The sequence below is a fragment of the Microcaecilia unicolor genome, chromosome 1 (genome assembly GCF_901765095.1).
Source record: "Microcaecilia unicolor chromosome 1, aMicUni1.1, whole genome shotgun sequence".
NCBI classification, from domain to species: Eukaryota; Metazoa; Chordata; class Amphibia; order Gymnophiona; family Siphonopidae; genus Microcaecilia; species Microcaecilia unicolor.
Window position 1 is genome coordinate 587,803,692 of NC_044031.1, and position 26,942 is coordinate 587,830,633.

General features: G+C 42.3%; 1 protein-coding gene across 8 annotated transcripts in view; it reads right to left on the reverse strand.

Annotated features, from left to right (window-relative positions):
* FAM49B (family with sequence similarity 49 member B) overlaps window positions 1-26,942 on the reverse strand; it is a 494,888-nt gene that overhangs the window by 193,381 nt on the left and 274,565 nt on the right. The window lies entirely within an intron of this gene.

Genomic DNA, 26,942 nt, shown 5'->3' on the forward strand with positions numbered 1-26,942 from the left:
GCACTACCACTAACCCTTTAAATAGGTGATTAAGTGCAAGAGATATTTAAATGTAAGCTGACTAGGCACAGTGCCAAGACCACCAATTATCATGTCAGTGAGACCAGCAGCAACTAGTCACTGCCTTGCTGTCACCTCATGCTTGTTCATTTCTTAACATGTGGTTGAAAGAAATAGTGGTGTATCACTTCAGAAATAAACACTGTGCTTTGGAGGTAGGGTATGGGGTTTGTGAATTTTATAAACTCCAATTTTTCCATTATGCTAAAAAAAACAAACCACACACATTCTCAGATATGTATTGCCAAAAAAAAAAAAACTGTGCTGCCTAAATAGTCAGCAAAGTTTTATATTTGACACCAATAGTATATGTAAAAAAACGTTTTAAGTTTGTAGCAGTCCTTAAATCAAATAAGAATCCTAGAACTGACAATACTGAAATGAGAGAAGCTACATAAAATGCAAGGCACCCAAAACAAAGAACATTTCAAGTCACAGCTTAATGATTAGGAAGTTTGAAAATATATTCTCTTACAAATCTGTGGTGGTCTATATTATGGTATGTCAAGATTTACATATTCATTCTACAGAGCTCTTCTGTTCCCTGCTGTTCACAAAAAAGTTCCTTTGCTAAGTGCATGTCTGATGGGAGAGTTAGAAAGCAGCTGAAGTCACACCACCATACAAACAATTCATAAAAGCAAAAGAAAAGTAACTTTAATGTAAAATACTTCCCTTGCATGATATAAGGCAATAAAATTTCTCTGTAAGTGGCTATTCACACTTGGACAACTCAATTACATTATATAGTGCTAGTACAAGTTTTCTCCCACAGGTCCCTAATGAAACACAACATGCACAAGTAAAATGTGAAAGCACTTTAGGTTAAAAATGCCTTCATATGGGGTGGAATTAAGATGCTTGACCATACACACCAGTGTTGAGCTGCTGATCATCTTTCTTTGAAAAGATTTGTGCTTTCTTGAAGCTTTATGGGTCGCAAACAAGACGTGAAGCAGTTTCCTGCACAGCTGTCCACACTGGCAAAGGAACAGATAGATATCTTTGTGCACTCAGAAACACCAGTTACTCCAAGAGGCTAGCTCTACAGGTTTCAGGGGCAGAAGGATGCTTGCTGATCCAGTCTGAGCTGGAAGTTTCTCTTAGACTGGAGGCTCAAGTACCCCCACCCTGCTTGAGAGAAAGCAGTGTGGAAACAATGCTGTTGGAGCTGGAGGTGTTATAGGCTCCAGCTCTACCAGTCACATTTACCCCTTACTGGAGGGAGAAGCTGTAGTTTTGCAGTGAGAGGTAGAAACCCTGGTGAAGAAACAGCGTGGTATGCAATCTCATGATACAGAAGTTTACTCAGCTATTTCCTTAGAGAGACGGCAGAGAAGCAAAGTCAGCCTTGGAAGACCTGGAACTTTTAATATTCAATCTCTTCGAGATGGAAAGGTTCGCGTGGTCTCTCCACTCTTACTTGAAAATATTAATGATGAACTTGCTATAAAATGTGGCAGGGCAAACTCAAGATATTGGGCCATTTAAACAAGTACCCACTGTTGAAGACTCTTAAGGTTGTTCAACAACAGGGGGAGATATTCATGAAAATGCATAGGAAATTTGAAAATAAGGAAAATGCAATTTGAAAGAAATATTTGTGTTGAATTTTCCTTGGGTTCCTAATTTCTCCCCACAGGATTTTAAATTTTTTTGACTATGACTCTAAGATTCCACCAGTAAATATTCCACCTTTGGTTAGAGTGTTCTTTCAACAGTGAGGAAAAGCTTCTGAGGACCATTTACAGTCGCCTCAGATATCGATAGCTTGGATTTGACAGAATTCTTAGAGATCTGATTCTGCTAGTAGCCAAACAACTGCCAATTTGCTATTGGCATTAGAATCAGATAGAGACTCGCTTCTGCAAATGTCCTTCAAGGTTAAAGACTGTATATATAAGAATTCTAATATATGTATTTTCCTAGATATGTCTAAACCAACATAAAAGAGGCAGAACCAATTTTTATTGCTTAATCCTAATGTGCTACAAATGGGTGGTCTCTTCTTCCTCCACTTTCCTTGAAAACGTCTGATAAAAAATTGGATAAAATTGCATTGTGAATTAATTCCACTCCCATTATTGTGGACTAAAAGGAGTAGTAATACTGATTTTTCTCTCTTATAATTTTTATTTCCTTATTGAAATTACTTATTTTTCTACTGCAAGTTTTAAGCTTGTATTTATTTTGGAAAATTCATAAATAAAAAATTTGAAAAAATGCCTCCACAGTTCTTGCCCTATGTTATAATCTAGATAAATGTCAAGTTTATTCTTCTGCTTTGTGTATTTAGACTATGGATGCATTTAAATGCAAAGCTTTTCTTTGTAAAAATGTATTTCTAATAAAATTAAAATAAAAAGCCTCCATAGTGATTAGGGATTTTTTAAAAAAATCTATACCTCTTCATATGAAAAATATTTTCTCCATAAACTAGGGCACTGATTCCCACACCTGTTCTGGGGGAACCCAGCCCGTCAGGTTTTCAGGATATCCAGAATTAATATTCACTAAATCAATTTGTACAAACAACTTCCTTGGTATAAAACTCTCACTCATATTCATTGTGGGTATCCTGAAAACCTGAACGGCTGGAGTTCCCCCAAGGACAGGTCTGGGAACCCTTCAACTAGGGGTTTGGCTTACAAGAGGCTCTCTGCACCGTCTTCATGGAGCAAACAGTGAGCCTAAAAGCCCAACAGGAATCAGAAGTCACTCAAAATTAACCTCTACATTTGAGACCACAATTTAGGGCCGTTTACTAAGGTGCACTAGCGCTTTTAATGTACACTAAATGCTAGAGACACCCATATATTACTATAGGATCTCTAGCCTAAAAGAGATTATTTTAACTTAAAAGCATTATAAGTTGCCATTTCAGTACAACCGGTAGAAACAATTCAAGCTTATCAACATTCACATCAGCTAATTTACAACAATGCTCTGAAGCAGAAGTTCTATCAAAGTACTTTAATTTTTAAACATTCCTAAGGGAAATCAGTTCTAAATTTTAACAAAGTCCCACCCTTCTGTATAAAAAGTCAAATACTTCTTTCCCCGTATCCCACAGAAATCCTAAGAGCTCTCGCAAACAATGCAAATATCTTAAAAATAGAAATCTGCCTCAAAATCATGCAGAGCTTGGCTCGTGAAATTCTTTCCAACCCTTCTGCGTGTGTGTGCGCACATACATGCACATGCAGCCATGTTTCTGGCTATGCAGCAAGTGCTGCATTAAGCTTCAATGTACACAGCATTCTAATACACACTCTAAAAATAATTTTTACTCCCAATGTGCTAAACAAAATGGCATATAAATTTCCACAACCTTAAAAATTGTATGCTGTGAAAAAACAGCATGCATCGCAACAGTAATAGGCGGTCGGTCGTGTGTTGAATTGGGAGTTTCCGGAGAAAGTAGGAGTCATACACCTTAAAAAATGAATAAACCATTTTATTCATTTTTTTAGGGTGTGCGACTGACTCCCACTTTCCTCTGAAGCAGGTCATTAGACCGAAACGCTGTGTTCCAGATATGTTTTAGCATTGGGCAGTGGAGAATTCTTTTGAGCAGCGCTGAGTCTGCTAATGCAGATAGTCGCCAATTATATAATTTGTAATATGCTGTAAGCTTTATCAGAAGATTGTCATGAGATTTTCCATATTTTTCCAAGATTTCTTAGTTTTATTAATAAACTATAAATAGAAAATATAGTTTTTTTGAAGGTCTTTGAGATTTGGGTCTCGGCTGGCAAGTGATTAACCCTATGCAGTAAGCTCAAGGGTTTACAATAGCTGAGCACTATGGGAGACCTAATAGCCTGGCCACTGAAATAAATCTGATGCCTCTGTTTCCCTTTTCCCTCTTTTTGCTTTACTTGTATTTTCCTTTTCCCAACATCACAAGTTCTTTTGTTCCCTTCTACTCTATGATTGTTTATGTGGAACATTGGTTGGCATTCCTCATCGAGGACTGATTCCCTCTATTTTTTTATTGATGCTTCAGCAGCAGATGAATCCAGGAACTGGTGGGATGTACCCAAGCATTCCCTAAACTGGGTGGGAAGCCATCGCTCAAGAGAGAGAGAGAGAACCGAATCTCCAAATTGTGCATCATCTCGTGTTGCCACAGCGAGTCTATAATGCCGCACAAATGAGAGATGGGACGCCCAAGTAGCAGCCTGACAGATTTCCTGAATAGGGGCTGTATACATGCAAAGGGAAAGGACCAACGCTGCTTGTGGTGTCCAATGTGCCAAAGAAGCATTTTCTAACACAATCAGTGTGAATGTCTACTTTTATAAGAGAACCATTCCAGATTTTTGCCTTTCACAACACGGCCTACTAATCTCTACCAAAATACCAAAGTCTACATGTTGAAAAGCTGCAGCATCTAAACACCATATATACTCGAATATAAATTGAAATTTTGGGGGCAACACACACATCAAAAATTGCATGTAAGTTTATATTCAAGAATTACCCCTCCCCCTTGGTGTCCAGAATACCTCCCCTTCCCTCCCTCCTCTGCTACAGTCACTCCTTCCTAGCCTAAGGAGCTTTCACTTCTTCCCTCCCTCCCCCCCCCCCCAAAACAGAAAAAGCTTCCCTACCAGGCACACCATACTGCCCTGGTGGTCTAGTGGCAAGAAGGGAACGATCTCCACTGTCTCCTGCCCATGCCATCTCCAGTGTCAAAATGACTGCCACGACTTCCAGTGACAGTCTTGCATATCCCATAGTTGAATCCAAGAGGCCACCCAAGGGGCAAGACTTGGAGACAATGCTCCATAGTATGGAAGGATGTTGCAGTTGTACAACAGGCAAGAACGTCTCCACCCTGAAGAAGGCAAGGACACTGCCACGTTGCCTTCAGCAGCAGCAGCACAGTATGCTGCCAAGATGCATACCAACCAGATACCAGGTACTCAACATCAGATCCAGATGCTGTCACTGAAGAGTAGAGGCAGATGACACCCCTAAACATTCCATAAGGGTGCAACTACTGAGATAAGTTGACACCCCGCAACCTACCAAGAGGCTGCCACTCTGTAGCATTCAAGACAACTATCATGCAGTAGTAACAAGGATAAGGAGATCATGTTACACAACACATAAGGATACAGGCCCTGAACCACAAAGAATGACTGTCGCCTTAAAGATAACAAGGGTGCCCCCAAACTACAGACTACAAGGGCAGTGCCACTAGAAGTACAGAAAAGCGTTGCCATGTGCAGCATAGCAGGAAGCTGTCACTTTGTGGTAAACCAGTATGAAGCACACAGCACCATACAAGGATACTATGAGCCCTCAGTCACAATGACACTGGCATCATGGAATCTGCCAAAGACAAGAATACTGCCCATCTACAAAACAACAAAATGCTATGAAACTGGCGCAGCAAGTCACCCATAAGGATGCTAGAAGTCACAGTAAATAAGTAACATGTTATTCTGCAGAGATTAACAGGGAGATCACAGTCCCTAACTCAGAGAGAAGCAGACAACAAAGGAAGTAGTCACCATGAAGACTGAGAGAAGGCCGAAGCATCACAGTCCACAGTGTGCAGTCACCACACAGGCTGAGAAGCTAGCAATATCGAGCTGATCAAGAGACTACAGTCATAGTGCAACATGACAGACTATCACCCCAGCAGAGCGTACTATGAAGCCATTACCATGCCGACCAAAAGGTCACCACCAAGCCCGAGAGACCACTGCCCATAGCAGAGATAGATAGGCTGGCGCCAAAGTGTCAACTGATAGGGAGGTGCTGTCCTGTAGTCCAAGAGACTGCTGCGCTAGAAAAACTGCAGGAAGGGGTGTCCCAAAGGTAGAGATCACATTACAGCATCTGCTAATGCCACATCCTCAGTGAAAAGTCTATAGTCTGTTGTAAACACGGCCTACACATAAGGCAAGAATACCCTTGGTGCACCAGAGGAGGATACTCTAGTGTAGATGACACAGCTGTTGTCCCTATGGGGACTCAGGAGGTGCTGCACCAAAGAAGCCCAAAAGGACGCTGCTTGCTTGGAGCCAAAAGAACCAGGGATACAGCAATGTCTGAAAAGGCAGCAGCCATGGTTGTCTCGGAGGCTTCTGCCTCAGGAGCACATTAGGAATAAAGCCAGCCAGAGGTGTGCAACAGTTGTCATCCCACAGAAGAGAAGATAGAGTCGCCATCAAGGGCCCATAATAATGCAGTCGAAATGCTGGTGCTATATATACATGCCCTAAAAACAAGCCCTACCAGGAAACATGAGGACACAAGGGGGAGCAGAAAAGTTTTTACCCAAAATGCCCCACAGGACAAGCCATGTAAGGAATGAGAGCCCTCCTGCCTATGACAGCTTCATCCTGAGAATGCGTGCAGTAGTTACACTATAACCGACAGTGTCAGCTGCGCACAGGCAGTTAATACTGATCTGTTCAAACAGAAAAACTAGGATTGCTCTTGTTCTGGTACTATGAGCAACACAGGCAGCCAGTGGAAAAACGAGCAACATGGCTGTGCAAGGGGGAAAACAAAAAACCCAAGTCCAAGTGCCAAAACATAAAGAAAACACTCCTCCACGTTCAGCTCAAAGAAAAATACCCCTAAGCCAGGTAGGCCTTACAAAAAAAAAAAAAAAAAAAAGAGTGGTTTTCCTTTTTTTTTTTTTTTTTTTTTAATGCTCCCAAGAGCACTAACCAATGAGGCAGATATTTAGCCCACCAAAAAGGGAAACAGGGCTACTAGCAAGAAAATAAAGTTCCAGATAAAACATGTTTAGAATAGGAAATAAATCATGAGCTTACCTATGTAAAGAAAAAGTAAAGAGCACATACTTGCCATTCCACCTTCTGCAAAGAAGGAAGCAGAACAAGAAGTTTTGGGATCTGAAATTTCTTCCAACTCTTTAAATGTTACTTAACTTACAGAAGAAGAAAAAGGTGTTATACCAGCTACTTTGATAGCTAATTTTGTTTTGGAACCAGATAGAGATTTAGTGTTAAAGCTTTTCTTCTGGAACAGAAAGAGACTTTCTCTGAACTGCAGGGTTCAAATTTTTCTAGATGTCTCACAGCCCACATAAAAAAAGAATGTAATAATTTATTTTATTAAAAACTCAGGTGGTACAGCTTGGTGCATTGTTTTGGCTGGGAAGGCAGACAGTCGCTCAAAAGCGCATGGTTCGGGATAAGGTATCTTTCAAAGGTATCACCAAAACAGGGAAGATAGGGTATCCTGATAGTGAGCTTGCAAAAGAGACTGTAGTAGGATCAGGTGTCTTTAAATAAAAATAAAAATCAGACAAAAGATTGCAAATTAATACTGTCAAGTACTAAGCATCATGTAAATAGGAACAACAAACATAGTTTGAAATATCTATATGCGAATGCCAGGAGCCTAAGAAATAAGATGGGAGAGTTAGAATATATTGCACTAAATGAAAAATTAGATATAATAGGCATCTCTGAGACCTGGTGGAAGGAGGATAACCAGTGGGTCACTGTCATGCCGGGGTACAAATTATATCGTAGTGACAGGCTGGATCGAAATGGTGGAGAGAAAGCATTGTATATTAACGACAGCCTTGAATCAAATAGATTGAAAATTCTGAAGGAAACAAAACACTTCTTGGAACCACTGTGGATTGAAATTCCATGCATAAAGGGGAAAAGGATAGTGATAGGAGTGTACTACCGTCCACCTGGCCAGGATGAACAGACGGATGAGAAATGTTAAAGGAAATTAGGGACGTAAACAAACTGGGCAACACAATAATAATGGGTAATTTCCATTACCCCGATATTGACTGGGTAAATGTAACATCGGGGCACGCTAGGGAGGTAAAATTCCTTGATGAAATCAAGGACAGCTTTATGGAGCAGCTGGTACAGGAGACGACGAGCGAAGGAAAAATTCTGGACCTAGTCCTTAGTGGAGCAAACGATCTGGTGTGGGAGATAATGGTACTGGGGCCGCTTGATAACAGTGATCATAATATGATTGGATTTGATATCAGCGTTGAAGTATACATAGGAAATCAAATACGTCAGCGTTTAACTTTAAAAAAAGGAGACTATGATAAAATGAGAAGAACGGTGAAAAAAAAACTTGAGGAGTGGCTGCGAGAGTCAAAAACTTGTATCAGATGTGGATGCTGTTCAAAAACATCATCCTGGAAGCCCAGGCCAAATATATTCCGCATATTAAAAAAAGGAGGACGGAAGACCAAATGACAGCCGGCGTGGTTAGAAAATGAGGTGAAGGAAGCTATTAGAGCTAAAAGAAAATCCTTCAGAAAATGGAAGAAGGAACTGACTGAAAATAATAAGAAACAGCATAAGGAATGTCAAGTCAAATGCAAAGTGCTGATAAGGAAGACTAAGAGGGACTTCGAAAAAAAGATTGCATTGGAGACAAAAACACATAGTAAAAAATTTTTTAGGTATATTAAAAGCAGGAAGCCGGCAAAAGAATTGGTTGTACCGCTAGATGACCAAGGAGTAAAAGGGGCGATCAGGGAACACAAAGCCGTAGCAGAGAGATTAAATGAATTCTTTGCTTCGGTCTTCACCAAGGAAGATTTGGGTGGGATACCGGTGCCGGAAATGGTATTCAAAGCTGATGAGTCGGAGAAACTGAATGACTTCTCTGTAAACCTGGAGGATGTAATGGGGCAGTTCTACAAACTGAAGAGTAGCAGATCTCCTGGACCGGATGGTATTCATCCCAGAGTACTGACAGAACTGAAAAATGAGCTTGCGGAGATATTGTTAGTAATATGTAATTTATCCTTAAAATCAAGCGTGGAACCGGAAGATTGGAGGGTGGCCAATGTAATGCCGGTTTTTAAAAAAAGATTCCAGAGGAGATCTGGGAAATTATAGACCGGTGAGTCTGATGTCGGTGCTGGGTAAAATGGTAGAGACTATTATTAAGAACAAAATTACAGAGCATATTCAAAATCATGGATTAATGAGACAAAGCCAACATGGATTTAGTGAAGGGAAATCTTGCCTCACCAATCTACTACATTTCTTTGAAAGGGTGAACAAACATGTGGATAAAGGTGAGCCGGTTGATATTGTGTATCTGGATTTCCAGAAGGCATTTGACAAAGTACCTCACGAAAATCTCCAGAGGAAATTGGAGAGTCATGGGATAGGAGGTAATATTCTATTGTGGATTAAAAACTGGTTAAAAGATAGAAAACAGAGAGTAGGATTAAATGGTCAGTATTCTCAATGGAGAAGAGTAGTTAGTGGGGTTCCCCAGGGGTCTATGTTGGGAGTTGGGAGTAACTAGTGAGGTAATTAAATTTGCTGATGACACAAAGTTATTCAAAGTCGTTAAATCATGGGAGGATTGTGAAAAATTAGAAGAGGACCTTACGAGAATGGGTGAGTAATGCCATTTACTGGGCATCTAAATGGCAGATGACGTTTAATGTGAACAAGTGCAAAGTGATGTATGTGGGAAAGAGGAACCCGAATTATAGCTACGTCATGCAAGGTTCCACGTTAGGAGTCACAGACCAAGAAAGGGATCTAGGTGTCGTCGTTGATGATACATTGAAACCTTCTGCTCAGTTTGCTGCAACGGCTAAGAAAGCAAATAGAATGTTAGGTATTATTAGGAAAGGAATGGAAAACAAAAATGAGGATGATGTAATGCCTTTGTATTGCTCCATGGTGCGACCGCACCTCGAATATTATGTTCAATTCTGGTCGCCGCATCTGAAAAAAGATATTGTGGAATTAGAAAAGGTGCAGAGAAGGGCAATGAAAATAATAAAGGGGATGGGACGACTTCCCTATGAGGAAAGGCTAAAGTGGCTAAGGTTCTTCAGCTTGGAGAAAAGGCGGCTGAGAGGAGATATAATAGAGGTCTATAAAATAATGAGTGGAGTTGAATGGGTAGATGTGAAGCGTCTGTTTATGCTTTCCAAAAATACTAGGACTAGGGGGCATGCGATGAAGCTACAATGTAGTAAATTTAAAACGAATCTGAGAAAACTTTTCTTCACTCAACATGTAATTAAACTCTGGAATTCGTTGTCAGAGAATGTGGTAAAGGCGGTTAACTTAGCAGAGTTTTTAAAAGGTTTGGACGACTTCCTAAAGGAAAAGTCCATAGACCATTATGAAATGAACTTGGGGAAAATCCACTATTTCTGGGATAAGCAGTATTTATTTATTGTGAACATTTATATCCCGCAAAATCCCAGCAAGGCAGGCTCTATGCGGCTTACAATGTTTTGTACTTTTTTGGGATCTTGCCAGGTATTTGTGACCTGGATTGGCCACTGTTGGAAACAGGATGCTGGGCTTGATGGACCTTTGGTCTTTCCCAGTATGGCAATACTTATGTACTTATGTATTCTTGCAAATGTGTTATCAAGTATCGGTCTGTAAAGTTTATTTTCTTTGGCCCAGATCAACTGTCTACTTTTTTGGACTTTTATTTATTTGTTTGTTTATTTATTTGTTGCATTTGTATCCCACATTTTCCCACCTTTTTGCAGGCTCAATGTGGCTTACATTAAAGTTTATAAATGTTAAAGCACAGTATAAAGTAAATTAAATAAACAGTTCCTATCGGTATAAGAGACAGGGGGTAAAACATTGATGTGCATTGGTAACAGATTAATTAAAGCAATCAGAAGAGAGTTCAATTTTATCTGGTTCTAATAGAGTTTAGATTATAGGTCACTGATGAAGGGTCATTATGGTATGTCTTCCTGAACAGGTTAGTCTTTAGTAACTTCCGGAATGCTGTGTCGTGCATTGCTTTCAAGGTCTTTGGCAGTGCATTCCACAGTTGCGCACTGATGTTGGAGAAGCTAGATGCATATATTGATTTGTACTTAAGTCCTTTGCAACTGGGGTAGTGGAGGTTCAGGAATGTACGTGATGATCTTTTTGTGTTCCTGGTTGGTAGATCTATGAGGTCTGACATATATCGGGGCCTCACCATGAATGATTTTATGAACCAGTGTACAGATTTTGAACGTAACTCATTCTTTCAATGGAAGCCAGTGTAATTTTTCTCTTAGGGGTCTAGCACTTTTGTATTTTGCTTTTCCAAATATGAGTCTGGCTGCAGTATTTTGGGCAGTTTGGAGTTTCTTGGTGATTTGTTCTTTGCAACCGGCGTAAATGGCGTTACAGTAATCGAAGTGGCTTAACACCATTGATTGTACAAGGCTGCGGAATATTTCCCTTGGGAAGAAAGGTTTAACTCTCTTGAGTTTCCACATTGCATGAAACATTTTCTTTGTTATATTTTTCACGTGGTTTTCTAGGGTGAGATTACAGTCAATTGTGACTCCCAGAAGTTTCGGGCTATCCAAGACAGGAAGGGTGTATTCTGGGGTGTTAATATTGGTTTGTTTGATCATATTATAATGTGATGAGCGGATAAGACATTGGGTTTTTTTCTGCATTTAGCTTTAGTTGGAAAGCATCCGCTCATGAGTTCATTATTTGGATGCTGTGTTTGATTTCATTTGTGATTTCAAAGAGTAGAGTCTCTCCTCCCTCATCATCTGAGCCAGCAAGAACTACCACTCTATAGAAATAACACACCGCCTAGTTACTTCCTTCTAGGTTATTTTGTTTTGCATAATTTCCTGATATTGTCCTTGCCCCCCTCCTACTACTAGTGGACTGGGTTGAAAAGGTTATTAGGTTTTCCTTATCTATATTTGTATTTCTTCTTTACTGTTTGATACCTCCTTTTGTTTCTGTATCAAGATGTGTTACCTTGAAATAAGATGTACATAAAAAATAAATTAAAAAAGAAAGCAAACATTTGCTAAACACAGTCAACCACAGCAAAGGATGAATAAATTCTCCTTCAGAAAAGCCTCCTCATGTAAATAAAACCAGTAGGAGTACAGACAGGAAGGGGAGAGGAGCTGGCACCACCGGGTGCCCATACCACATTTTGATAAATGACATGAGCCTTTAAACCAGCAAATCTCCTTGCTCAACTGAGACCAAAGTCAGCCAGCCAGGACCTGCGCCGCACAATCCTTCTACCATCTGCCTGAAGACAGAAAAATACTGATCATTCCAGGCTGCACAATACCCTTAAGGGGCCAATTACTTGGAACTTTATTTATTCTCTGTCTCCTTCCGCTGGTAGATGGGACAGAAGCCATTGGTCTGAACTACTCTAGTATGGCCAAAAAAGACGGCACTTTTTTTTTGTCCCCCTCCCTATGGAATGCACTGCAAACTGATGTCTGTTCTGAAATGACATTTCCCAAATGTAAAGTAGGGTTGAAAGCATGCTTTTCAATCTTTCCCACCATCCCTCTGCTCTCTTTCCTTTAAGAATTGTAGCTCTTTTCATTCTATATGTCCAGTCTGCAAACCGCCCTGCTGACTTGTTGAAGGGTGGTAGAGTAAGAAACAAATAAACATGGAACGCATCTAAATAAATCAAACTAAAAACCTCAGTGATTTTACAGTGGCTGACTTTGCACCACACTTGGACTGACAGCTGACATTATAACGCCACAGTAAAGCTAATTTCCATGAAGCTTTTCATTCCAAATTTACAGATTTAAATTCTTGCTAAAATATGTATCAAAAGCATTTATTTGGAGCACTCTATTGTACAAGATCATAACTGCATTACTTGCAACAGCAGTACAAAAAAAAAAAAAAAAGAATAGCCACCACCGCACCCCTCCCCCTAATATTTTGGCTTCCACTGAAAACACTCTCATTTTTGGCTGAAACCAAAAAACATGGCTGAAAATTAAAATATATCTATTAAACTATATGTATGCAATAAACAGAGATTTAATATAATATGATATAAAAATAGGAGAAAAGGACCTCATAAGGTCAAGTGTATAGACAAATAGCCAAAATACAAGAAAACAAGTCCACGTTTAATCATAGGTCCTAAAAATAAAATCCTATGTGTGCACAAGTGTAAACAAAATAAGCAATTCTACTTTAGGAAAACTACAACACTTATCTCAAATTCCACCTGGGACCTCCATTTCAGATGAAAGATTCCTCAGGGGATATACAGCATTAAACTTTGCTTCGCTGAACCCAGTAAAAACTGCAAGACAGACACAATATACCACCGGGCATTAAAAGTCTCACCAATCATCAATACATAAATGAACTAACTCTCGTCTCAAGAATAGTGCTTACCTCAACCTGAACACAACTTGCATGACACAGAATGCTTTCACAAATGGCGCCTGAACACAGAACACCAACGTAAACATTCTTATGGACAAAGATCTTATGTCGGGGGGGGGGGGGGGGGGGGTTATTCAATTTTTTTTAATCCAATGAATGTTTTAAGAGAGCACATGATTTGTGCACACAATAGAAGTTTTTTTTTTTTTTTAGGACCTATGACTACAAAGGGGCCTTAAATGCAAACATGGTTTCAGGTATTTTGGCTATTCAAGTCCATGTGCTTCACAATATGAGGCCCTTTTCTCCTATTTTTATATTATCCTATATAATAATTCTCACCTCCAACGTTCTAAAGTAGCTGCCTGTGTCCGCGGCTCCTGGAGTTGCTGAGCTAGGCTCCATAGCCAGGCTGACATCACTCACAGCTGGACATGGGTGGCTGGAGGGGGGCAGGGGGAGGGGAGGGTCGCTGGACATGGATGGCTGGAGGGGAGGGGAGAGGAGAGGAGAGGGAGGTGGGGAGGGGAGGGGAGGGGGTCCTGAGACCAGAGAGGTGGGGGTGGGGAGGGGGGCCCTGGGAGAGGGGGAGCACACACTCACTGTCTCTCACATTCACTCTCTCTGACACACTCTCTATCACACTCTATCTGTCACACACACAGAGTCTCACACACACAGACACACAGTCTCTCACACACTCTGTCTCTCATTCTCTCTCTGACACACACACTCTCTCTCTCTCTCTCTCTCTCTCTCTCAAACATACACACTCAGAGGAAAACCTTGCTAGCGCCCGTTTCATTTCTGTCAGAAACGGGCCTTTTTTACTAGTATTAAATAAGTCTCTGTTTACTCCATAAATATAGTTAGTAGATAGGAAAATTAGGTTCTTACCTTGGTAATTTTCTTTCCTTTAGTCATAGCAGATGAAGCCATTACGTATGGGTTGTGTCCATCAACCAGCAGGGGGAGATAGAGAACACTCAACTTTTCACAGTGCCTCATGGACAGCCAGCTCCACTGCTTCTTCAGTACTTGAAGCTTCCAAAGCAGTATGGCAAACCGCAATGGGAATAACATGAACTTTCCTCACAGCGAACGATGGCCCCTTAACAAGGGCATGAACTCAAAAGGAGGGAATGAACACATCCTCCTGGAGGGAATAAACACATCCTCTCAAAACATAAACTGGAGGGAATGGACTCATCCTCCAAAACATAAACTGGAGGGAATGGACTCATCCTCCTATAAGTGAACATGAATCCTGAAGACTGTTTTCCAACTTTCTCCCAAGGAAGGAACTTCAGGAAACAAGAACAGAACCTGAAACAGATTCACAGCATACAGACAATCATACAGGGAGGGCTCATGGCTTCATCTGCTATGACTAAAGGAAAGAAAATTACCAAGGTAAGAACCTAATTTTCCCTTCCTTGTCATCAAGCAGATGAAGCCATTACGTATGGGATGTAACAAAGCAATCCCTATATAGGGTGGGAACAGGTCACACCACGCGCTAGCACTTGTGCTCCAAAACGCGCGGGCAAAAGAGAGCTTAGAAGCCCATGTTGCTGCACTGCATATCTCTTGACGAGAGAGTGCTCCAGTTTCAGGTGACTTTTGGCCATATTGACGACCCAGCCTAGAGATTGAAGTACTGACACCACTCTGGCTGTAGCTTAACAACTCTCTGTTACAGAGTCTGCTCTGATGAGCCAGTCGTCTAGGTACGGGTGAACCCTGATACCTTCTCGCCTGAGCAAAGCAGCTACTACCTCCATTACCTTCGAAAAGGTTCGGGGAGCTGTGGCGAGGCCAAAAGGCAAGGCCCGGAACTGGAAATGTTTTCCCAACACCGCAAACCTCAGAAACTTCTGGTGCGGGAGCTAAATTGGTATGTGCAAGTAAGCTTCTTTCAGGTCTAGAGACGTGAGAAACTCTCCTGGCTGTACCGCAGCAATGACGGAGCACAGGGTTTCCATGTGGAAATGCCGCACTCTCAGGGACTTAATTCTTTTAAGTCCAGAATAGGGCGAAAAGACCCACCTTTTCGCGGCACCACAAAGTAGATGGAGTATCGGCCGTAGCCGTGTTCGGCGGGAGGTATTTTATTTATTTATTTATTGCATTTGTATCCCACATTTTCCCACCTTTTTGCGGGCTCAGTGTGGCTTACAATAGGATATGAATAATAGAAATAAATTTGTTACAATTTGGGACACGGCCCCTAACTGTATCAGACCTTGCAAAGTCTCCTCTACCGCCGCCCGTTTGGCGGCAGAACCGCATCGGGACTCCACAAACACGTCTCTTACTGGGCATTGAATTCTATTCTGTAGCCATCTCTGATCAGGTCCAGAACCCACTGATCTGAGGAAATATTGGCCCACTCCTCGGCAAAGAGGGAAAGAGGTCCTCCGATGACAGGAAGTGAGGAGGGGGCCGGCGCACCATCATTGAGAGGGTCGCCCCTGAACTCCAGCCGGTGGCTGCAGAACGTTTGTCTGAGCGAAAGGAGTTCCTCTGCTGAAAAACGGGCACGAGAAGTGAACCCAGCAGAACACCCCGGGCGGTACCTTCTATCTTCATAGAAGCAAGGTCTATAAGAGGAGTGGACTGCCTGGCCCATGGAGGAAGGCCTCGGCCTATCTTCGGGCAAGCGCTGGGGTTTACGATCTCCCAGGCCTTTAACAATTTTTTTTTCCAACTCCTCACCAAATAGGAGAAGGCCTTGAAAGGGCAACTTCACGAACCTTTGCTTAGAGGCCATGTCCGCTGCCCAATGTCGTAGCCAAATAAGACGGCGAGCCGCCACTGCTACTGCCATTTGTTTAGCCGAAGCTCTGACAATATCATAAAGGGCATCAGCCAAAAAGGACAAGGCCGACTCCAGCCGCGGAGCCACATCCGAGAAGGGCTCCGCTCCATCTCCGAGCTGTTCCACTGCCTGTTGCAACCACACCAGGCAGGCTCTAGCAGCATAACAACTGCATGCAGACGCCCGAACAGTAAGACCTGCAATTTCAAAGGACCGTTTAAGTGCTTCTTCCAGCCTACGGTCTTGTACATCCTTCAGGGCAACTCCTCCTTCCACAGGAAGGGTAGTTCTCTTTGTCACCGCAGTGACTAGGGCATCTACTTTAGGCATTGCAAAGCGAGCCAAATGCTCCTCACGCAGAGGGTATAATTGCCCCATAGCCCTGGAAACTTTCAAAGGTCCCTCGGGGTCAGCCCACTGAGCGGAAATAAGCGCTTGGATGGAGTCATGCAAAGGAAAGGCTCGAGCAGGCTTTTTGGTACTAGCCATCCTAGGATTCACAGAGGAGGCCGTGCCACTGTCAGGCTCTTCAATAGAAAGGACCTGTAGGGCATCTGAAATAAGCGCTGGCAGCTCATCACGGTGGAAAATCCTCACCGCGGCGGGATCATCCAGATCCTGTGGTAATTCTGCACCTGACTCTGGCTTCTCAGACCACAAAGGCCTGCCAGAACTCTCCGAATCCTCACAGCCCGACCACGGGGGGGGGGGGGGGGGGGGGGGGGGGGGGGGGGAAGGAGGTGCACCACAATCTGAAGGGGAATTAGCCCTTCTACGCTTTTCTTTATGCCAATTATCAGGGAAAATAGCCTCAGCGGGCAGTCCCAGGCCAGAATCCACTGGGGGGGGGGGGGGGGGGGGGGGGAGACAATAGAAGGGGCCTCAGACGACCCGTGAGGGGAGAGCTCTTTTCAGCATGTATGCTTTATGCAATAACAACACAAAATCAGGGGAGGAAAAACTCGCCCTGGGCACCCAGATCCCGTCCGGGGCTAGCCGCTCCCTGAATAGCCTCAATTCGAGGTCCCCCCCCCCCCCCCCCCCCCCCGACGCTCAGGGCTCTCCGTCTCTACGGAGGTTGCGCCATGCGGAGAATTCAAAATGGCGTCCACTGCCAGCTCTGAGCGGGAAGAATCATCGCTCGCCACGCTCGGGCCGGCTCTTACACCTGTACAGCACGATTTACAGAGCCCCGCTGCTGATTTGCGCTTGCTACACCGGGAACAGCGCTTTACATTCTCTGTAGCCCATCGCCGAAAACGGCGGGAAAATTCAAAATGCGGTTTCGCGCCAAAAACGCCCCGATCACGGGCCCACCCGGAGGACTTAGAAAACACTCTTACCTCACCGGACCGAGTATCACAGCTCCGGTCCCATAGAAGAAAAGGAAAACCTCTGTTCCATTTTTTTTTTTAAACGCTGTTTGGAAAGCAGAAGTAATAAGAACTCCGGAGGCTCAGATGAGTGGGAAAGGCAGGGAAAGGCGAACCAATGTGCCTGCATCCACTGAGTGGGAAAGGACAGGGAAAAGCTAATGTCCACATCCACGGGGGCATGGGTAAGGCAGGGAAAGGGCTAACCTATGTGCCTTCAAAGTGAAGCTGCTATAGCCTCTGCTATAGCGGCTAGCAACTGGCAAGCCAGGAGCCACCCTCAGGCAGATTTCTGATGCAGCTCGAAGAAGCTGCAGCCACCCTGCTTGGGGAGATAGAGAATACTGAAGAGGCAGTGGAGCTGGCTGGCCATGAGGCACTGTGAAAAGTTGAGTGCTCTCTATCTCCCCCTGCTGTTTGATGGACACAACCCATACGTAATGGCTTCATCTGCTTGATGACAATGAAATACTTGTTTAACGTTGTAGTGGAATTTTTTTCCATCTTTTATTGCAGTGACAATTAAAATAACCTTCGGCCAAAACTGAAACCAGGCAGAAAGGATTGTGGGTCAGTTTTGGCACTTCAACCGCAACCCAAACCGAAACCAGTCGGTCTCTACTTTTGTCCATCCCCCAATATCTGTGAACACATTCCGCAGCAACCGAGCGGAGCACTGTTCAATACTACCACTAGGCCACTGAGTCAGCCATCTTCAAATTTTCTTAATGCTATTTTCATCTCTCTTCTCTGTGCCCCATTATCCATTTCCTCTTTTAGATCAAATATCAACTAAATCACACGCGTAAATATTGACCAACACAGAAAGGTATTAAACCATAGGTATAGCTTCGAGTGGATATCAGGGTGGTCCCACCAACGTGGGAAAAATGGTCTCCCTGCCCCCACTGCCAATATGACTTCCTAACCATTTGCTCTCCCTCAAAGTAAGCAGGCAAACATTACCTATGTATTAAACATAGATTCCATAAAAGCAAAATGACTCCTCTTCCAGTTTTACAAAATAATCCCAACTTATTATTTTATATTTTATTATTGTGATTTATTAACTGCCTTTACGAAGAGATTCATCCAAGGTGGTGTATAGCAGGTACAGTTAACATAAAACTTACAATTTTGTTAACAATATAACAATAATAAAATAATCACGAATAAACTAAAAACAATAATGAAATAAACCTGAAAACAGTAAACTGAAACCTAATAATAGAACTACCGTGAAACAATATCAAAATATACAAATTTAACTGCACTGGAATTCAAACACTAAAAATATAATACTATGTTAACATAATATTAATGATACACCTAGTGGCCTAGTGGTTAGGGTGGTGGACTTTGGTCCTGGGGAACTGAGGAACTGAGTTTGATTCCCGGCACAGGCAGCTCCTTGTGACTCTGGGCAAGTCACTTAACCCTCCATTGCCTACCGCATTGAGCCTGCCATGAGTGGGAAAGCGCGGGGTACAATGTAACAAAAATAAAATAAATACAAAAAATTCAAACTAACATAGATATATGATGCTAAAGATTTTCTACAATACAGCTTACCATATAGCTGAGGGAACAAGAGCAGATATATCATGGGAACAAGATGCATGGTACAGAGTCGACTGGGATAATTAGATGGTGAACTAAACTCAAGGCAAGTTCTTTGTATAGTTAAGCAAGAGATAAAAACTGATTTAAGTTACAGTGTGCGTAGCAAGCTAGTCCAGCTGCAGAATGTTTTGATTTCTATTTTTGAAACTTTTGCAAAACAGTTAAGTTATACAGCTGAAGCTCAAAGGCAAAATGTGGTACCATGCTGTCTGCTATAAAACAAGCAGATGATGTAGGTTGAAAGTCTTATCAAGTACCATCATGCATCACTGCATGATTTAAAAATTGTAATATTAATTTCCACTGGAAAAAAATTACTATTTGGTTTGTTGCAGCTCCTCCAGTGCCAACTTGCTTACAGCTAAACCAAAAGAGATACTATGACATTATCACTGATTACAGCAAATGAAATAAAGACCAAGGAGAAGAAAAACTGTTTATGAAATATGTTTTCATTTATTTATTTTATTTATTACATTTATATCCCACATTTTCCCACCTATTTGTAGGCTCAATGTGGCTTACATAGTACCGGAGAGGCGTTACAGACTCCGGTGTAAACAAATACAAAGTGATGTGGTAAGATAAACTTCATGTGGCACAGCCACACTAGGGAATCGTACAACGGAAGAGTTGTGTTATGTTCATTACGTTCTTTAGTTTTGCTGTGTTGCAGAGATCAGGCACTTATGTTGGATCGGTAGGGTATACCTTTTAAACAGGTTAGTTTTTAGTGTTTTCCAGAAGTTTTGGTGGTCGATCGTAGTTTTCAAGGCTTCTGGTAATTTATTTATTTTTTAATTTTTGTTACATTTGTACCCCGCACTTTCCCACTCATGGCAGGCTCAATGCGGCTTACATGGGGCAGTGAAGGGTTAAGTGACTTGCCCAGAGTCACAAGGAGCTGCCTGTGCCTGAAGTGGGAATCAAACTCAGTTCCTCAGGACCAAAGTCCACCACCCTACCCACTAGGCCACTCGTTCCACAGTTGTGTGCTTATGCAGGAAAAACTGGACGCGTAAGTTGATTTGTATTTGAATCCTTTGCAGTTTGGGTAGTGCAGATTTAGGTACGTTCATGTTGATTCGGATGTGTTTCTAGTTGGTAGGTCGATCAAGTCTGTCATGTATCCCGGAACTTCACTGTAGATAATTTTGTGAACCAGAGTGCAGATTTTGAAAGCAATGCGTTCTTTGATTGGGAGCCAGTGTAGTTTTTCGCGAAGGGGGTTTGTGCTTTCAAATCGCCTTTTTCCGAAGATAAGCCTAGCTGCCATGTTTTGAGCGGTCTGAAGTTTCTTTAAGGTTTGTTCTTTGCATCCCGCATAAATTCCATTGCAGTAGTCTACATGGCTTAGTACCATTGATTGTATCAGGTTGCGAAATGTTCCCCTCGGGAAGAATTGTTTCACGCGTTTGAGTTTCCACATTGAGTGGAACACTTTCTTTGTTGTGGATGTCTCTTGGCTCTCTAGTGTTAAGTTGCGGTCCATTGTAAAACCGAGGATTTTCAGGCTGTCTGAGATAAGGAGGGTGTAATCTGGGGTGTTGACAATTGTGGGGTTATCCGCGCTGTGTAGGGATGAGAGGATGAGACAGTGTGTTTTTTTTTGTCAGGCCCGCTGAGAGGGAACATGAGCCCTAGTGCTCGATGAAGGAGGGTTCCTCCCTGAGCAGTCAGCCAACCTCGAGTTCTCCCTGTCTCACCCTCCGTTCCCCAGGGGTTGAGCCCCCAGGTGCAGGAAGCCAACAGCAGGAAGAGCTGAGTCCAGAACAAAGTCCACGGGAGAAACGAGGACCAGAAGCAGACAGCAGAGGAGACAGGAACGGGCAGAGGTCAGTACCAGGCAGCAGACAATAGCGAATCCCGGATCAGGCAGAGGTCAAGACCAGGCAGCAGGCAAAAGAAGAGTCAGGAACAGGCAGAGGTCAGTACCAGGCAGCAAACAATAGCGAATCCAGGATCAGGCAGAGGTCAAGACCAAGAAGCAGAAATGAAGATATCCAGAAGCACTGCAATACCCGAGGAACTGAGAAGCCGAAGCGTGGAAGGACCGGTAGTCAAGCTTTAAATAGAAAAGGAATTAGGCCCAAACATGTGTAGCTGTCAACAAGATGGTTGCCCCCACCGGAGACGCCCTTACGCCCAAATATGGCCTTCCTTCCTGAAACTGCCCAACTCCAAGATGACTGCCACAACTTAAGACGCCCACCTCTAAGATGGCCGCCCTATCCTGGAGATACCCAAATCCAAGATGACCGCCCCATCCTCAGATGCCCATATCCTGAATGGTCAGGGAACATGACATTTTTTATACTAAACGAGAAAACAACACCAGAAAAAATGGCTAATCCTACTGAAGTTTTTATGCTTTTTAAAGGAGAAAACCCCTCAGAACCTATCAGACATGATGTCCTAGGTTTACAATGTGCCTAGTTGTAGCTGTTGATAGTTTCTATCATGGAGGTTTGAATTTCTCCTTATTTTTGTGTGTGCTCAAGGCTGTGCTTTAAAAAAGTGGCATTTAGATTCTGACTGAATTCTAACAAAGGCTTAATTGAAAGCGCCAAGAGTTGCTGCTCTCGATTGTCTGAAAAAGTAAAGATTCGGTCAACAATTTGTAAATGCAGGATACAGAGGATAAATCTTGAACATTGGTTCACATACTTTCAAGTCATATGTTTCTAAACAAAATCCGGTCTAAATAATAAAATTGACTGGCATGTGTTCTATTGAGTAATCAGTAATTAGAATTTTATTGATAGCTATTGTGTGAACAGCTGATTGAGATCTATTTAAAATATCCATATGGCCTGTGATGTAACAGCGCTAGGAGGGGAGGGGTTGCTCTTGAGCAGGGAAAGGTGCTTGAAAGACAAAAGGAAGGTACTTGACTTAATTGCTCTTAGGAATGTGGTCAGTGCTAGCACAGTCTCTCAAAGATTCTGGTTTTAAACTTCCACAAATCTTCTGGGGTTTTTTTTTTTCTTAAGCTTAACTTTTCTGATAAATGCACTTAAACAATCCCAAACATTGCTTTTCTTAGCTACAAGTTCACTTGAATGCAGATCAGTTAACATCCAGAATAATACAAGCAGAGTTACTTGATTCACTTTTCCTTTCTGGTTTGATTAACTCACACAAATCTGCCTCTTCACAAACTTAACTCTTCTGATAAATGCACTTAAACAGTTCCAAACATTGCTTTTCTTAGCTAAAAGCTTGCTTGTGTGCAGACCGGTTAACATCCAGAACATTTGGTTTTCACTTGATTCACCCTTTCGTTCCTGGTTTGATTAACTTAATGAATCTGCCTCTTCACAAGCTTAACTTTCCTGGTTTGATTAAATGCAGTTCAGATGGCTCTTTTAAAAGGCACGCTTGTCCTGCTGAAACTTTCTTCATTTCCTTCAATAACTATTTAGTTTTTACTTTGGTTTTTTATTGTCAAGCCTCTTAAGACTTGTTAACTGTAAAGTCTCAATATCTTGAAGTATAACCTTAGCACACCAGCACACACCTGAAGTCTCTTTCTTTTCTGGCGTTTCCTTTATTGGAAACTTTCATTAACTTTCAAAAGGGTAAAACAGTAGAGAGAAGAGCTATTTTATATTTAAAATAACCCATGTTCGTTGAGAAAGATCTCAGCTAGTGTGGAGTGCAGCATATATGAGTTACTGCTGAAAAGGTGTGAGCTAAACAGTAAGGGGCAGATTCTGTAAATGGCATCTAAAAAAATAGGCAAGTACAAAAATAGTGCTATTCTATAAACCACACCTAAAGTTAGGTGTGGTTTACAGAATAGCACATAGGCCGGGGAATGCATCTACGTTTAGGTGCAGCCATTTATGCCACTGAAAACCTAGTGTAAATACCCACACCTACATTAGACATGGTTCCCCTAAATTCTATAACCAAGTGCATAAATTTGAGGAATACCCCCAACACTCCTCCCATGGCCATAGTCCCTTTTCAGCTATGAGCATTAGAATTTATGAGTGGCTCTTTTTAGAATATGCCTAAAAACATGCACATTTAAATTCCAATTATTGCCAATTAGGGCTAATTGGTTATCAGTCAATTATCACTGATTGACTGATTACTCAATTAAAGTGTGCATGTAAACTGGGCATGCACCCAATTTAATGTACGCAACTCACCGCACCTTATATGGAATCCGGGGATATATGCCTCCAGTTGATCATAAGCTAAACTCAGTGAAAATTTAACAGATTCTTACCAGTAGCATATCTATTTTCACTAAAGCCCTCCCCCCTTTGATCTGCTAACAGGACATCTTACTAAGCAGCAACATGTTTTGTGACTAATGAGAAAAGTAATTAAACTGGTAGTGCTTCATCTTTTAAATACATACATATATAACAGCTCAAAAAGGAGAGTAGTAAGAGCTGTATTTTAGCTTTTTAAGTTTCTTTTTATTGTATGACAACAAAACATAATCGACCGAAACCTCACCTTAGAGCAAACTCTACCATAAAGAAAATGTTTCACTCAATGTGGAAACTCAAACGCGTGAAACCATTCTTCCCGAGGGCTATATTTTGCAACCTGATACAATCAATGGTACTAAGCCACACAGATTACTGCAATGGAATTTATGCAGGATGCAAAGAACAAATTATAAAGAAACTTCAGACCGCCCAGAACACAGCAGCCAGGCTTATATTTTGAAAAACACGCTATGATAGCGCCAAACCACTCCAAGAAAAACTGCTCTGGCTCCCAATCAAAGAACGCATTGCCTTCAAGGTCTGCACCATGGGTCATAAAATTATCTACGAAGAAGTCCTGAGATACACGATAGACCTCATAGACCAGCACGAACTTACCTAAATCTCCACTACCCAAGTACTAAAGGACTCAAATATAAATCAACTTATGCATCCAGCTTTTCTTACTTAAGCGCACAACTATGGAACGCACTGCCAAAAATAGTAAAAACAATTTATGACCACCTAAGTTTCCGGAAAGAACTAAAAACAAACCTGTTCAAAAAGTCATACCCCACCAACCCAACATAAAAACCCAAGTTCCTGCGACACTGCAAAACCAAAGACTGTAATGGACACACCTTAACCCTCATCCCCTCTCCCTAACTTCCCCCTAAGTATCTACAAAACACGATCCTTCCTACCATCAATAACACCTGTCTTTGTTCACACCGCAACTGGCGAACGCCGTTACGGTACCATGTAAGCCACATTGAGCCTGCAAATAGGTGGGAAAATGTGGGATACAAATGAAACAAATAAATAATTAAGATACATTCGGTTCAAGCAAACTTGTTTTATAGGCAAAATATCCTGCACAAGACTATATTCACAAATGGTGGAACCCATTAACTACATTCATCATTTCTATCCTCACTGGTAAGTTTGAGATATTAAATAAAAATAATAAACAGACTTAGGTTCCCCTTTTACTAAACTGTGTTAGTGATTCCCGGCACAGCAAATTTGATGAAGCCCATTCAATTCCTATAGACTTCGCCACATTTGCTGCACAGAAATCACTACTGCGGATTAGAAGAAGGAGTCCTTAGTTTATTATTTATATACTGTAGTATGCCAAATATAAATTCCTAAATAGAAAATAAAGGCAAAACATATAAAATGGTCATACATACAATATACTGGTGTAAATATAACATTTTCAGGGTCTCTTTTCTAGTGTAAAAACAATATGAAACCTCAAAGACTTGTTTAATTATCGATTTCTAATTCTACGGAAAAAAAAACAACAACCCTAGAATTCCAATTAATATCCAATTTGGAGTAATACAGATGGAATACCACATGGTGCCAGAATAAAAACACCAAGCTTCAGTTCAATAGTATTTCTGCTGGCAATCTACTAGTTCTGGCGTGCACTCTATGAAAGCACTTGAATCACATGGTTAAGCAACAAGTAAATAGAGCTTGGCTACTTGAATTCATGGATATTTTAAGATCAAGCATTTTAATTTGTAACAAGTCATGTAATTTTTTTTTACATTGCCTTTTTGCTCAACCTCAGCTGGGGTTCTTTTTATCACAAAGACACAGATTTGAGACATCCATTGTGCACACTGTTTAAAAAAAAAAAAAGGAAATAAATAATAATTTTAAGAAATGGCAGGTAAAATCGTCCTGAAAGTGAATGATTGAAGGCCCAGAGGTGACATATTAGAATGGATGGCAATGGAATCTGAAAGAAAAACCGTGCAGCAATCTATCCAATACTTTTCATATTTCTTTGCTAGGTTTTCTGTTATTATGGATAAAAGGAAAGGCGGAGTTTGAGAGGTACCTCCATCCACTCAGAATGGTACCCAGTCCTGGAAAAGTACCCTGAACTGCTGCACACGTTGCTTGAGGATCTGCTGGTGATTTCCATGGTGTTAGGGGCTGCAAGAACTCTCTCCTTGAAAAGGGTTACATCACTGAGTCCCAGCAGCTGGACTTTCAACTCAATTGATGCTGCAGGACATGTTAACAGTGATGTTGGGCTCAAGTGACTCCTCACTTGAAGGAGCTGCAACAGCTGATTCACTATCATCAGAACGTGCCAAGTTAGGAGTTTGGACATACTGAAGTGCTCCAGTTGCAGTGGCTGGCCAGGTTGGGGGCCCAGAGGAGTGGACCCAGTCAATCAAGGTTTTGAATTGTTAAGCTTTTAACAACATTGCTAAAGAGCCACTTCATAACATCTCCCCCTAGATAACTTGTGGTAAAGGCGGTTAGCTTACCATAGTTTAAAAAGGTTTGGACGGCTTCCTTGGGGAAAATCCACTGCTTATTTCTGGGATAAGCAGCATAAAACGTATTGAACTTTTTCGGGATCTTGCCAGGTATTTGTGACCTAGATTGGCCACTGTTGGAAACAGGATGCTGGGCTTGATGGATCTTTGGTCTGTCCCAGTGTGGTAATACTTTTGTACTTCACACCTATGGCTGTCATTTCCTCAGATATTCATATTAAACTACAAGTTCTAACTAACTTTTATTGGACAAAGTTGGGGCATTAGAATATGGTGCCAGTCAGGTGTCGTCCACTCATGGGGCCTTTTTCTGATAGAAATAGTAATGTGAAAAAAATGTTCCCCCTTCCTGATTTCCCCTGTTATTGCATATATGTCACAAGGCATGGTTTCTGATCTTTAAATAAAACGCTGTAATAGAAAACTAGTGAAACGGGCACTAGCAAGGTTTTCCTCGGAGTGTTTATGTTTGAGAGAGTATGTGTGAGAGTAACTGTGTGAGAGAATGTGAATGTGCGAGTGTGTGTGTGTGACAGAGAGAGATCGAGACTGGGTGCGAGTGTGTGTGTGAGAGTGAGTGCCAGGGGCCCCCGCCCCTTCCTCCCAGTTCCAGTGTCACCCCTTCCTCCGTGTTCCAGGGTCGTTGTCACCCCCCCTCCCTCCCTCCAAGTTCCAGGGTCGTCCCCCCGGTTTTTTTTTGTTTCCTAGTTTTTGTACAGGTGGTGCATTCCCTCCCTCCTCTCGTCCCCTCCCCCGAGTTCCAAACCCCTCTCCTCCACTGAGTTCCAGACACCCCCTCCCCCCCCGAGTTCCAGGCCCCCTCCATCCCTCCTTCCTGGCCCTCTCCTCCCCCCCCCCCCCCGAGTCCCAGACCTCCCTCCCCTCCCGAGTTCCAGGCCCCCTCCCCCCCCCGAGTTCCAGACCCCACCTCCCTGCCTCCCTTCCTCCGATTTCCAGACCCCCATCTCTCCGATTTCCAGACCCCCCCCCCCGCCGCAACCCGCTCGAGCCCCCCTTTCCTCCGCCAATCCTTCCCTGCTGCCGTTGAGTACCTGTGCTGGCGGGGGACTCCAACCCCCGCCAGCCAAAGTCCTTTACTCGGCCGCGCGGCGTAGACGAATCATCTGATCAAGTTGTAA